Consider the following 15,156-nt stretch of genomic DNA (forward strand, 5'->3'; position numbering starts at 1 on the left):
TACAATGATACTCCATTTGGGTTCCAGTGTAGGGTGGTAGGTGACAACTAGGAGTTAAGGTTTCCCCAAATCCCCATTTTGGGTGTGTATCCTGGGCTTTCTCCTAGAAGCATGTCCTGTGGTATGAGTGCCTGGCTGTAGAAAACAGATTTCTTTGTGTGGTTACTGGATGTTTGATAGTAAGTGTGGTGATCTGTGGGTTTTTTTTGTATATAGTTGTTTGTTGATGCTGATATGGGAGTAATTGAGAGAGACTGTGATGAATGGGTGTTGGTTGTGGTTGAAATCTATGAGGGAATTTAGGTCATCTGTCCAGAAGATGAAAATATCATCGATATATCTCAGGTACATTATTGCTTTTGTTGTGCATTTATCCAGAAATTCTTCCTCAAGTTGGCCCATGAAGAGATTGGGGAGCCATCGTAGTACCCCTGTCTGTTCCCATGGTTTGGACCAAGTGTTTGTTGTTGAATGTAAAATTGTTATGGGTGAGGATTAAATGGATGAGTTTGGCAATGTGCTTGAGGTGGATATCTGAGCGTTGCCCATTATCTTGTAGATATTTGAGGCAGACAGCGATGCTGCCATTGTGATGGATGTTGGTACAGAGGGAGGTGACATCCATGGTGGCAAGGATGGTGTTCTGAAGGAGGTTGTTAATACTGCAGTGTTTCTGGAGGAAGTCAGTTGTGTCCTGGAGGAAGGAGGGTGGTGTGGTGAATGGTTTGAGGATGGTTTCTATGAGTCCTGATGTTCCTTCAGTAAGAGTGCCATGGCCAGATATGATGGGTCTGAGTGGGTTCCCTTGTTTGTGTATCTTGGGAAGCATGTAGAAAGTCCATGGGGTGGGTTCACAGGAGATGATGTTTTAGAGTTACTCTTGCAGTTGTTTGAAGAAGGATTTGATAATATCCTTGAATTCCTGGATGAATTGTGGTTTGTGGGAGGGTCTTTGAGTTCTTTGTCCTATGACTGGAAAGCTGTTAACAGGCCACTTCACTTTGAATGGTCTCTTAGCACAGTGTTTTTCAAACTGTGGGTCGCGACCCAGCATGTAAGGCACTGGGTCAGCACCGCCAACTGGGACATTAAAAGTCCCATCAGCGGTGCTGCCCAGCTAAGGAGGCTAATGCCTACCTTTTCTGACACCATGCTGTGCTTCGGAAACAGCCAGCAGTGAGTCCGGCTTCTAGGCAGGGGGGCCATGGGGCTCCGCGCGCTGCCCCCGCCCCGAGCACTGGCTCTGCACTTGGTCAATGGGAACTGGGTGGGGGGAGCCAGACCTGCTGTTGGCCGCTTCCAGGGTGCAGTGTGGTCCGCAGTGCCAGGACAGGTGGGAAGCGTGCCTCTGCACCCCAGCTGACCGGGAACCGCCAGAGGTGAGTCCATGCCCCAGAGCTTGTCTCTCTCACCAACAGAAGCTGGTCCCATAAAATATATTACCTCACCCACCTTCTCTTTCTTAGAATATGTGTTAAATATTTATGCTCAACAATCTGTTCTTTTATGTGACATTCTAAGTACCTTTTCCAGAGCTAAAGAAGAAAGCTCTGTGTAGCTTGAAAGCGTGTCTCTCACCTGCTGAAGTTGGTCCAATAAAAGATATTACCTCACTCACCTTGTGTGTCTCATATTCTGGGACCTTCGGGCTACCACAAAACTGCAATAAACAGGGATAGGAATTTGCCAGATGCCTTTTTCCCTCCCCATGAGGGAAAAATCTGGGTAAAAACCTGCAGTAAGGTTATTCTCCAATCCTGTTATGAATCCTTGTTTGCTGTGGAGATTCTCTTTGGCTGCCCTCTATTTTTGGAGGTTTGGAAGCCTCATTGGATGTTCCGAGCCAGATGATCTAACATCTGGGTCTCAGCTTGGCTGGGCAGGAGTGCTTTCTAGTGTAAGTGCACATCTGTAAATGGGACCACTGTCATGGTTTCCATCCCTCCAACACAGCAGGGCTGTGCCAAATGTCCAGCAGTTTGTGGTGTTTGGGGGTGAGGAGAGATGGATTCCAGGATATTTTTTTTCTCTGCTTAAGAGACGAGATTGACATAAACTCTGTTAATCGGCAGCAGTTCAACATCTGCAACGTCAACAGCTGCATTTGGGGAATGCTGTTTGAGAATTGTTTTGGGAAGAGTTCTGGTTAACTCCAGTTGTTCAGTAAGATAGTAGATTGATGGTTAAACCTTGGAAGTTATCTTGCTTCACTATAAAATCGATCACAGCCACACTATAAGTTTCTTGCATTTTCTTATCCCCCGTACTTTGCATATCCTTTCTGTGGGAGAGGTTGGGAGTTGCATGGAAAAACAAATGCACACTGGAAAAAACGTGACATTGTTTTCACGTGTAGTAACCCCTCCCTCCACCCAAGCATGTGCTACTGCCCATATCTCAGCTTTAAATCGGGGTGGGGGGGGGAGGAGGGAGGAGGAGGAACAATAGGCTGAGTCATCTGGCTCCATGTGTATATTTACAAAAGAAAGGCTGGAAAATCATAGGACTGGTGGAGAAAGCTGGATGATTCTGGGCAGATACAAAGGCAGTTGTAGAGTTTCCAACACTTCTGCTTTATCATTTGCAAATATAAACAAATAAATTTCAATAGTGTAATGGGATCACCAAGGGCAAGATTCAAGAAAACCAGGGATAAAATAATGGGGCCAAATTGCTCAATTTTCCTTGGAAAACATCATGTATTAGCACTAGGGAGGAACAGAAAGGTGAAAGGGCTAGAAGAATAAAGCACTTTGATTTCTAATGCTCATGACTCCATCCAAGATGGGGGCAGTAGGGGAAAGCATGATTCTTTCTCTCTTCCCAAAGGACCAGACTTGATGGAGGAATTTAGTGTGTTGTGTTGACAATTCCAGTTGCTGGGGCCTTATTTTGATCTCATTTACAGGCCCCAGATTTATGAATTCCAGGTCTGATCCGCAGACACATTTTGGAACAGCTTAGCCAGCTCGTGGGAGATTTGCCTGTGCGGGAAGAATTCTCTGCTCCTGTGGAGCTGCCATAGAGGCATCTGTGCCCTCCCCCCAAACTGTAGCCAATAGGGTGTGGCAAAGGCTATTGGGGCATTGCTGGAGTGTCCCTGCACCCTACCTATCCCCAGAACAGCCTCTTGGGGCAGTGGCCATACGGCTGAATGTATCTCAGCAGCAGCCCTCCAGCATCAGGTGCAGAAAGCAGTGGATTTACGTAGTGCGATAGGGTCAGGCCAGATGGCTACAGGAGAGTGATTTTTTTTTTTTTTTTGGTGAAAAACTGATCTTTATTTTCCAGAAATATACAAACTTATTCTCTCATTTCTCCATCTTCTTCTTCTACTCCTCTGATGTACAGGACATTGTTACATCTTAACAAAACTTCACCAAGGTGCCCTGACAATGCACCATCTATGTATTCTTCTGTGTTTGCAAGCTGCATGTTCATGTAGTCGTCGACAGACACCAGGTAGCCCTTGTACTCCATCCCCCACTTCAACTTCACCATCACCGGCTTCCCTGTCAGCCCGTTCAGGAAGGGCTTGGGGTTCAGGGGCAAGCTCATCATAACGCAGCCTAGCACAAGGCAGTGGTAAAAACAAAAATTACTTGCAAAAATTACGTGCACCTGCTGGAGAGTGATAGAAGGCAGCTATATTAGCCCCAGGTTAAGTAGGTCCCTTTTTCCTGTGTAAGGTAACAGGGAAGGTTCCAGAACAATCAGGAACTTTCTGGAAACAATTAAGGCAGACAGGCTGATTAGAACACCTGCAGCCAATCAAGAAGCTGCTAGAATCAATTAAGGCAGGCTAATCAGGGCACCTGGGTTTAAAAAGGAGCTCACTTCAGTTTGTGGTGTGTGTGTGAGGAGCTGGGAACAAGATGTGCAAGAAACTGAGAGTGAAAAGGTGTACTACTGGAAGACTGAGAAGTACAAGCATTATCAGACATCAGGAGGAAGGTCCTGTGGTGAGAATAAAGAAGGTGTTGGGAGGAGGCCATGGGGAAGTAGCCCAGGGAGTTGTAGCTGTCACGCAGCTGTTACAGGAGCCACTGTAAACAGCTGCAATCCACAGGGCCCTGGGCTGGAACCTGGAGTAGGGGCGGGCCCGGGTTCCCCCCATTCCTCCATCCCCCCTGCAATTTCCTACTTGATACTGGAGGAGTTGACCTGGACTGTGGGTTCCACCAGAGGGGAAGGTCTCTGGCCTGTTCCCCGATCCACTAGGTGGATCAGCAGAGACTGTGGGGATTGTTCTTCTTCCTTTTCCCCATGCTGGCCAGTGATGAGGCTAACTGAGTGAATGGCAGATTTGAGCCACGAAAGTGGCCAAACTGAGGGCTGCCATGAACCTCTGAGGCGAGCAAATCCACCAATAGGCACAGAACCCACCAAGGCAGAGGAGGAACTTTGTCACAGTAGGCATGAGACTTATGGAAAATATACAGAAACAAAGTGAGAAACCCTTTTCCCTCTGCTCTCCCTACCCCCTTCCTGCCCCCAGACTAATGAAATGACAGCAAGGAATTTCTGACTGCTGTGCTCTTGGTTTCTCTCCCTTTTCTCCTTTCACTACTACTGCTGATTGCTGATCTCTTCCTAATGAAGAAACTCACACGAGGATGCCTATATCCAGGGGAGGCATTTCCTCGTTCACTATAGTACCGATTTTTTGTGGCAAAAGCACATCATACTTGGATCAAAAATTCTATTTATCTTTTCCAAGGAGAACATTGTAAAAGCTGCTTTCACCAAAGGGGAGAGGGCTTGTTTCTGGACCCTAGGAAGGATGGTAGGATAGTTGTGATGGGTTGGGTTGAAGGGAACCATCTCCTGTCGTTTGATTTCTCTTATGTTCAGGGAAACAGGACTTGGTTCCTTCTTTGATGCAATCCTCTTTATTTACAAAGGTACCTGATGCTTTAATCAATTTCTCTTTCTAATGGGCCCCACAGGGCCCCAAACTTTGGCTAATTGCTTGGGTCAAAAAGGGGTAACAGTATGATCTTGCTACTCCCCTCCCTTAAGAATAAGAACATAAGAATGGCCATACTGGGTCAGACCAAAAGTCCATCCAGTCCAGTATCCTGTCTGCTGACAGTGGGCAATGCCAGGTGCCCCAGAGGGAGAGAACCTAACAGGTAATGATCAAGTGATCTCTCTCCTGCCATCCATCTCCACCCTCTGACAAACAGAAACTAGGGACACCATTCCTTGCCCATCCTGGCTAATAGCCATTAATGGACTTAACCTCTATGAATTTACCCAGTTCTCTTTTAAACCCTGTTATAGTCCTAGCCTTCATAACATCTTCAGGCAAGGAGTTCCGCAGGTTGACTGTGCGCTGTGTGAAGAAGAACTTCCTTTTATTTGTTTTAAACCTGCTGCCCATTAATTTCATTTGGTGGCCACTAGTTCTTATATTATGGGAACAAGTAAATAACTTTTCCTTATTCACTTTCTCCACACCACTCATGATTTTATAGACCTCTATCATATCCCCCCTTACTCTCCTCTTTTCCAAGCTGAAAAGTCCTAGCCTCTTTAATCTCTCTCATATAGGACCCATTCCAAACCCCTAATCATTTTTGTTGCCCTTCTCTGAACCTTTTCTAATGTCAGTATATCTTTTTTGAGATGAGGAGACCACATCTGTATGCAGTATTCAAGATGTGGGCATACCATGGATTTATATAAGGGCAATAAGTTATTCTCCGTCTTATTCTCTATCCTTTTTTTTTAATGATTCCTAACATCCTGTTTGCCTTTTTGACTCCCTCTGCACACTGTGTGGATGTCTTCAGAGAACGATCCTCGATGACTCCAAGATCTCTTTCCTGATTAGTTGTAGCTAAATTAGCCCCCATCATATTGTATGTATAGTTGGGGTTATTTTTTCCAATGTGCATTACTTTATATTTATCCACATTAAATTTCATTTGCTATTTTGTTGCCCAATCACTTAGTTTTGTGAGATCTTTTTGAAGTTCTTCACAGTCTGCTTTGGTCTTAACTATCTTGAGCAGTTTAGTATTGTCTGCAAACTTTGCCACCTCACTGTTTACTCCTTTCGCCAGATCATTTATGAATAAGTTGAATAGGGTCCTTGGACTGACCCTTGGTGAACACCACTAGTTATCCCTCTCCATTCTGAAAATTTAACGTTTATTCCTACCCTTTGTTCCCTGTCTTTTAACCAGTTCTCAATCCATGAAATGATCTTCCCTTTTATCCCAGGACAACTTAATTTACATAAGAGCCTTTGGTGAGGGACCTTGTCAAAGGCTTTCTGGAAATCGAAGTACACTTGGTCTCCCAATAGAGACCAAGGGGAAATGTCTATCTGTATGTTTGTCCTCTCCACAAAATCACAACCTCCACCATTGCAGACAATCTAATCTGAAGGATACAATGGAAGCTGATCACTCCATCCTCCCATAATATTAGAATAAGGAGTTACTTATTATGAAACTAATGGTAGGTAAATGTGAAGAAAAAGTGAGAAGAGACTATTCTGATCATCTGGTCTGACCTTCTGTATAACACAGGCCATAGAACTTCCCCAAAGTAATTCCTAAAGCATATCTTTTAGAAAAACACCCCATCTTCATTTAAAAAAGAATCCATCCTGATCTTTGGTAAATTGTTTCAATGGTTAATGACCTTCACTGTTAAAAATTGATGCATTATTATTAGCTTGACAATTCCAGTCTGGCATGTGACAACTGTTGTTCAGCTCCCACGGGATGCTCTCCTGAAAGTGTGTTCTCCTTGTGTTGTGAGTTCAAGACCTTGTCCTGACAGGGAAAGTGATTGGAATGTAAGGTGCCCCCAGCTCCTCACCAGAGAACTCAGCATTTCACAGGACTGGATAATGTTGTACTAGTGTGGTAATGGTTGTGCTAATATAATATCTGTGTTAAGCATCCAAGTGGCAACGGGATATTTCCCAGAGATAAGTAGAGCTGGACTGAGCTGATATCAGTGGGAGTTGGGTGCCTCTGTGCTTTTGAAAATCCCACCAGGCACCTATCTGCATCTTTAGGTGCTTAAATACCTATGAAAATCTGGGCCTTAACTACGCTCTCTGTTTTCCCCATCTGCAATATGGCAAGCTTGTCACAGGGTGACTGCCCCTTTTAAGAGGCACTGTGCCCAGCCCTACTTGTGTTTCAGTCAGCTCTCCTTCCCAAGTGGGGAGAAATATCACAGTCCCATAATAGGCAGGTCAAGTGACTAATTAGGCTGGGGTGGAGAAAGAGAAGCCTTTAGAACAGTGGTTTCCCACCTGTGGTCCATGGACCCCTGGGGGTCCACAGACTATGTCTAAGGGGTCCACGAAAGGTTGTTATGATAGAACAGTGGTTTCTGCAAACTAAGAATTGCAAAGGGGTCCACACCTCCATCTGAAATTTTTTAGGGGTCCATAAATGAAAAGCGTTTGAAAAGCACTGCGAGCAGTGGCTCTGAATCTTTCCAGACTACTGTACCCCTTTCAGGAATCTGATTTTTGTCTTGCATAGCCCACGTTACACCTCACTTAAACTACTTGCTTACAAAATCTGACATAAAAAAATACAGAAATGTCACAGCACACTATTACTGAAACGTTGCTGACTTTCTCATTTTTATCATAAATTATAAAATTGATTGGAATATAAAATTGTACTTACATTTCAGTGTATCGTCTATAGAGCAGTATAAACAACTCATTGTCTGTATGAAGTTGTAATTTGTACGGACTTCGTTAATGCTTTTTATGTACCCTGTTGTAAAAGTAGGCAAATATCTAGATGAGTTGATGTATCCCATGGAAGGCCTCTGCGTACCCACAGGGGTACATATACTCCCAGTTGAGAACCACGGCTCTAGAGAGCCAGAGAGATGCTTGTGCTGCTTTGCACACGCAGCCTCTAGAATTCGCTACCTTAGGTCAAAGAGTCAAATGCTTTTTTTAACAGGGCTGGACAGTTTTGAAAAAGGACTAGATGACTGTATAACCAACATTAACACCTGTCTCTCTGCCAGGAAGAACAATTGGAACAATTTACCAAGGGTCATGGTGGATTCTCAGTCACTGGCAAATTTTGAGTCAAGATTGGCTGTTTTTCTAAATGGTATGCTCTAGGAATTATGTTGGGGAAAGTCTGTGGCCTGGATTCTGCGGGAGGTCAGATTAGACTCTCACAATGGTTCCTTCTGGCATTGGAATCTATGGATCAGATAGAGGGCTCTTAGGGTAATAAAAAATTATTCTTCAGGAAATGTGGTCACTACTATTGTAGTATCTAGAGCTCCCAGCTGAGATCAGGGCCTTTTTGTGGTAGGCAAAAAGCAGCAAACTGGGGAGACCACCCATGTCTCCTGAGTCTCAGTCCAGTGCTCCAGCCACCAGACCATGTTGGCTGATTCAGGGGTCAAGCTGTCTTATGGAAGGTCCACTTTTCTCTGCAATATCACCAGATACTGGTCATAGCTGAAAGCAGGATTTGATGGATTAAGGATCTGGTCTGTTCTTGCAACCTCTCTTTTCATGTGGTCGTGCCATGGAGATTTAAGACAACAGGATTCTGTTTTATTCATTCATAATTCCATAAAGTTCTAATCAATGGTCTGGTGATGGCTTTCAGCTATCTTGGAATGAAAAGCTAATACATGGGTTGACTTCTAGTACCCAGGAGCCAAGGGAAGTCTTAGCCATGGCCAGATTGTAACGCGGTAGCGCAGACACTAATATCCATTGTCCACCCCCTCAGTGTGTAATGAATAGTGGATTTCTACCAGGAGGATGCTTGCATACAGGACCCTGGTGTCTGGCTGCCATAACACTAAGCCTGATGGCAATGAACTTGTTCTGTCTTTTATTTTTGGTGCTGGTTTCAGACATGTTTTTTTAAACGAGTGACTCCTGCTGCTAAGTACAGTCGTTGTTATGACTAATGGAGGGCCAGCTCCTCTTATGGGAGTCACTGCATCCTCCACGGCTCACCTCCTGCTGGAAAAGACACAGTTCCCTGAAAACGGCAGGGAGCGCTGCTGAGTGGAGTTCACTTCTCTGAATATTGAGCCTCATGTACCCAGGCTAATGTGCTTAGCAGCTGCTGTGGGACATGGCCATCGACTCTTACTAACAGACCACACCTTGTGACTCTCCTATGGATCTGGGCATGGCTCCTAAGGTTCCTTTGAGTGATAGGGAGTGATCCTTCCCTATTGCCAGCACGTGTGTGTTGGGGATTAGATGTGGTGATGCTTGCTTTCTATCTTTACCATCTGTCTTCCTTCCATCCCCCAGGACACCCACACAGAAGAGAGTAGGATTTGTTTGCTTAGATTGCAAGCTCTTTGGGGCAGGGACCATCTCTTGGCACAGTGCCTACCACAGTGGGGTCCCTAAACACTTCCACAATACAAATAATACAAATTATTATTGTTTATTACAGCAGTTCCAAGGGGACCCGAACCAAGATCAGAGCCCAATTGTGCATCCAAACACACAGTGAGAGACGGTCCTTGCCCTGAAGTGCTCAGTCTAAATGATATCCTGTAGGTAAAGTCAGTCTTTGCTGCTGTATGTTCTGAGCTGTGCTGCTGCTCATTCATTTTTTCTCAGAGTATTTTTAGTGGAGGAATGCACCTCCTGACCCACTGTTTGTAGCACTGCCTGTGAGAGCTCTGTACTGGGAGGCCACACTACGCAGCAGGAGTCTGCTCCCAGGCATGTTCCAGCTGTGGCTGTCTAATCTGTTCGTATTCTGGGAATAGCTGGGTGTTTTCATGTCCCCTGGGGATGTTCTCTGTTTGCCTTCTTGCCTTTGTTAATGCTGCTCAGATTATGGAGAGAACTTGGAAGTGGGACAGAATCTTGATTATTATTATTTATAGTGTATTCAACAATAACATAGCTCCTGGCTCCTTCGCTACTGGGAACACAAGTCTGGGGGATACTCACGCATGTACCAGCCAGTTTTCCTTTCATTGTCAGATCCCTTAGGATGCACCTCACCTGGAGAGCAAATGAAGTTCATTTCTAGGGAAGTTTTCAGAGTGTATTGAAAAGACAGGTCCAGATTCCCTCCCACACTGAGATTCAGGGGGAGGTGTGATGTCAGAGAGCAAGTGACATCTCCTTCACTCTCATGGTGAACAGCGTTTCCCTCTAATTTTTCCCACACGTGTGTGGAATGAATTTTGTTATGTGCACCAACATGGAGGTGATGTGTGACACAACACCTCCATATGGGTGCACATCACCTTCATATTGGTGCACATAGCAACGTTCATGTGGTGGGGGTGGGGCGTGTGAGAGGGGACTAAGGGCTGGGGTGCAGGGGTGTGAGGGCTCCAGCTGGGGGTGTGGGCTCTGGGGTGGGGCTGGGGATGAGGGGCTCAGGGCTGGGGCAGGGGGTTGGACTCGGGGGATGAGGGCTCTGGCTGGAGATGCGGGCTCTGGGGTGGGGCTGGGGCTGGGGCAGAGGCTTGGGGTGTGGCAGCGGTGAGGGCTCTGTCTGGGGGTATGGGCTCTGGGGTGGAGGGGATGAGGGGCTCAGGGTTGGGGTAAGGGGGTTAGGGCTCCGTCTGGGGGTGTGGGCTCTGGGGTGGGGCCAGGATGAGGAGTGAGGGGGTTAGAGCTCTGGCTGGGGGTGTGGGCTCTGGGGTGGGGCTGGGGATGAGTGGTTTGGGTGCAGGTTGCCCCGGGGCTACGGCAGGGGGAGAGAACACTCCCCACCTCTCTCTTCCCGCAGCAGCACCTGGGCTGTAGAGGGAGAGGTACCTGTTCCTGCTGCGGCAGCTCCGGGACTGGGGCCGTGGCATAGGTGCCTCTCCCCCAGCCTTGGCAGGTCAGGGGCATGTACTTAACTACCTTGCTGAATGGGCCATGAGGGGGTAGGTCAGCTGCAGCAACTGGCTTTTGCATAGGTTTGGTTTTTCCCTAAGTATTGAAATTGGCTTCATTACTCTGGGATAGGGGAATACATGAACACAGCAGACCCTCTGATCACTTTTCTGTTGCGCAGGGGTCAAGGGCTGTGCTCCAAGTCCAGCATGTACTTAGGCGCTTTGCTGAATAGGGATAATTTGGGGAACTGGAGGAGCCAAGATTTCTGAGCCTACCGCTGCTGAGAGTCCCCTTACATTGATTTTAGTTCTGTATTCATTAGATGATTTCAGTGGCTTATTTCAGGCTTTTCATCTTCTCTCTGTTTTCTTGGGTGTTAGGGAAAGTTTTGTTCTGTCCAGGGCAGCTCTGAAGCCGAGGTCCTTCTGGGAACCAGATGTGTCAACCCAGTTAAGATATATCCTGTCTCAAAATTTTCAAACAGAAGTTGAATTTTATGTCGGAGGTGGGTGCTTTCTGAATCCTCCTGATTCTGGGTGGGTTTGTTTTTATTGCTGGTTTTCCATCTTGTTGCAAAGAAGACGCTCTGAGGCCAGATTCTGATCTGATTTACACTAGCCTAATCCAGGAACGACACCTACCACACCCTATGGAGTTAGGCTGGTGTAAGTACAATCAGCAGCGGACTCCTTATTTCACAGAAGCTTCTAAAAGAGAGCTCAGAATATTGCAGCTATTCCTTAATGATGAGGTAAGTGTGGGACAAGCAATTCACAGAACCAACCCACGGTCTTGCTCCTGTGTCATGAACTTACAGGAATTGTTTGTTAGCAATGGGAAAAAACAAGGAAAGTGGGTAAGCAATGATTTTAATGTTTTTCTTTGCAATGAAAGACAGAATAAGAAGCATCTCTCTAGTGGGAGCATGTGTATTTCGACTAGAGATGGGCCCGAGCTGCCAAGCTTAGATTCTGATCTGACCTATCCAAAGGGTTGGGGTGAGGGTGGGGTTTGTGCCCAGTGTTCTGGTTTGGGCCCATATCTGATGTTGACTGAGAAACACTCTCTGGAGTCTCCTCTCACTGAGGCCAGGTCTATATTAGAGAGTTTTGCCATATCTCTGCAAAGAAGAAGAAGGAAAGTCTTAACTCTGTAGCAATGAGTTGTGTATTAAGCTGGCAGGTAAAATCTAGGGCCCGATCTGTGCTCTGTCTCACATGGTGCCCCTCCATAACTTGCTCCAGGTTCTTCTCAGGGTGAATACACTTGAGGATCTGGTCCATTATTCTTTCCTCAGAAAGATCACAGTCTCACATTGCCCAAGTAGAGGGTGCCAAGCAGTGGGCGAAAGATGAGGAAGGAGAAGGGTTACAGTCATAACACATGCTTGCTCTCTTCAGATGGTCACACACCTTGGGATTCCATTAATCAGTACCGCTGTTACTTTATTTTGCAGTGTGTCAGGAGATACCGGTCTGAGTTGAAAAGTGATTGGTGGGGCATTTCACACATGGGGATGCCATGGCAAAAGGCCCAGAGAAAGAAAGCGAGGGGGAATCAAGTCTGGTCTTGTTTGGGGCATGGGGATGGGAGGGGGTGTGAGAGGAGACAAGATTAAAGATGTAAGATGGGCAGAGCAGTGTAACTTAAACCTACAGCGCCACCCTATGACTAAAGAGGGTAACATGTGGCTGTAGTCCTAGGTAGATTCAAAGTAACCAGGGAGATGAAGCAGGGTCTGGTCTCTTCTCGATATGCAGGAGCAGCATTGTGGTTGCACGTAACTTCCCCTGCTTACTGGAAAGGGGACAGAGACAAGGCAGCAGATGGGTCCAGTGGAAAGAACACTAGCCTGGAGTCAGGACAGCTGGCGTTACCACTGGCGTTGCACTTCTTTGTGTATCTGGTTCCCTCCTAGCCTTTGTCTGTTCTAGGAAGGGATTGTCTCTTATTACGCATATGCACAGTGCCTAGCACAATGGGGTCCTGATCTCAGCTAGGGCCTGTAGGCACAACTGTGATGATAAATGTTGGGCAAACTTCTCTCACAATTGTTCTCTACCATATGGCGGAGCCTGGAGACAGAATAGAGATGCTGCAGTTCTCAGTCTGCATGTGACTTACCTTAAATACACACTGAAAACAGAGAGCCAAAGTATCTACTCTGACCATTCCAACCATGCCAATATCTCAAGGAGCAGTTGTCAAGGGAAAATGTTTTATTTTATGGCCAATAACCAAACTTGTTCCATTGCACAACAATGCTATCAGGTTTTCAGTTCACGTTTAAAAGAACTTTTTTTTTGTACCAAGATACATGAGATCAGCTGTTTAATAAAGTGTACAAAAGACCTGCGCCATCTTGGTCCCATCAGATCTCACAAGCTCAGCAAGGTTGGTCTGAAAACCTGGAAGGAACAACCTGAGCTGCCGGACATGGTGATGGTTATTCAGTAGGTGACCCACCCTTCCACTGAGTCAGGGCATCAGCATGGGATTACAGGTGCTCTGCTGCTGGAAGTGACATCTTTCACCAAAGATCTTTACCACGTGTGCTCATGAAGGATCCCAGGATGCTTTCTGGGAGTTTAGCCATGTAAACTCTAGTTCGCAGCCAGATTCCCACTTGGGTCATCCTCTCCAGTTAAATTTCCCATGCAGTTTCAATCAGATGTAATGGTCTGCTTCATGTCCTATCCTGAACTGTTGGCCCTAAACTGTTGTATAGTGCTGCTCGGGTCTTTTAAACCTATGCTGCATCCCTTCTCAGAGGTGGCTGCCTTTCAGTAGTGGGCTTTCTGTCGCATACCTCCCTTGCAGAGGTGTTGAGGCTGAATTAATTAGTACACCAGACCCTCTCTAGAACGCGCGTCTATATAGCGCAAATTCACATATAATGCATTCGCGTCCATGGATCCCAAATTTAATTACTTTAATTGCAATTCACTTTAATGCAGTCCCCGCGTTAACGCGGTACCGTGCATGGGTCCCAAATCCCGTGTTCTAGCGAGAGTCCGGTGTATATGTAAAACACTAATAGATCCTTGACGGAAGGCAATAAAGAAGGACAAATTTTATGATTTTTTAATGAATGGTGTGTAAGTTTGGATAAGATGGGGTATTCATGGAATCTAAAGAGAAGAGCTTTGCTTAGCTGAACTGAACCAATCATCTGAACACTTCTGTGTTCTCCCATCATTAATCTTTTTGATTTTAAATTTCCTCTATTCAGCGTATCACATTGTATGAATGTCTGGACGTAATTTCTGGCAACCTGGCACTTATGCCTTTGAACCTGTGAAGTTATAGCGGGTGAGTCTGATTGAATAGGACCCTAGAGGCAGAGCTGTGGGAGATGCTCAGGCGTGTAAGTATGCATGGTTTGGAATGGAGATTTAAGTCACATCAGTTCAGAGCATGCTGCCAAAATCCTGGCCAATTTTGAGGCTGTGATTGTTTCCTACATTACAGAAATGGTTATTGTGTCCTTAAACTATTTCAGCTGTGGACACACATCAGGGGCATTGGAACAGTGGGGGCCATGGGGCATGGCCCCATCACTTTTAAAAGTGGGAGGGCTATGTGGTCTTGGGGGGGAAGGAGGTGGCGTGGGAGCCGGGCCTGGGGGGCGGGGTGGGGGGGTAGAAGGCTGCGTGGGAGCCGGGCCTGGGGGGGAAAGGAGGCGGCGCGGGAGCAGGGCCATGGTTCAGGTGCCGGTGGGCTCCCCCCCACCACCACTTTTAGGGAGTTTTTGCCATGCCTGCCACACATTAAATAACTCCGGGAAGAGAGCTGAAAAATAACACAAAGCAAACAAAGAGAAGAGTTAGTCATAGTGTTGAAGGACTCCCCTTAGTAGTGTCTGTCACTAAGAGCTCATTCCTCCCATATGACTCACAGGATTGCACCTGAACCATAGCCAACCTGCTAAGTCTTTCTCTTTTGAGCGGATGTTGAGTCATATGTTAATTGTCTATGCCAATGTCTGGGTGTGAGATACAGCTAAAATTCTGTTGATGAGCATAGGTTATTCTCAAGAAAATGGCAGCATGCAGGAGTTAAATCAAATAATGGGAGAAACTAATTTTGGTCATTGCCACTGGGTTCTTTTCTGCTTTTCTAATGGCCAAACAGAAAAATAACCATCATCATTAACTAGTTTCTCTAGTTACTGTGTGCTGCCAATGAAACTCTCATTTGGTTAGTTTCCGAGATTCACAGCCACACTGTGAATAAGGGAATCTGGACAAGAATCAGGAGACCACATTCTGGTCCACGTGACAGCTTCAAGGTATGAAAACATCTTCACCGCCCCTTCCCTA

At 46.1% G+C, this 15,156-nt stretch overlaps 1 protein-coding gene and 1 pseudogene across 2 annotated transcripts in view; one reads left to right on the forward strand and one right to left on the reverse strand.

The window, feature by feature from the left end:
• The window catches only part of AFAP1L2 (actin filament associated protein 1 like 2), a 118,498-nt gene that overhangs the window by 38,657 nt on the left and 64,685 nt on the right, over window positions 1-15,156 (forward strand). The gene's annotated exons all lie outside the window — the stretch shown is intronic.
• On the reverse strand, window positions 3,304-3,564 carry LOC311523861 (small nuclear ribonucleoprotein F pseudogene; annotated as a pseudogene). The gene has a single exon. The product of its transcript is annotated as a small nuclear ribonucleoprotein F pseudogene (transcript).

This window comes from Lepidochelys olivacea (assembly GCF_965140295.1).
Source record: "Lepidochelys olivacea isolate rLepOli2 genome assembly, chromosome: 7".
NCBI lineage: Eukaryota > Metazoa > Chordata > Testudines > Cheloniidae > Lepidochelys > Lepidochelys olivacea.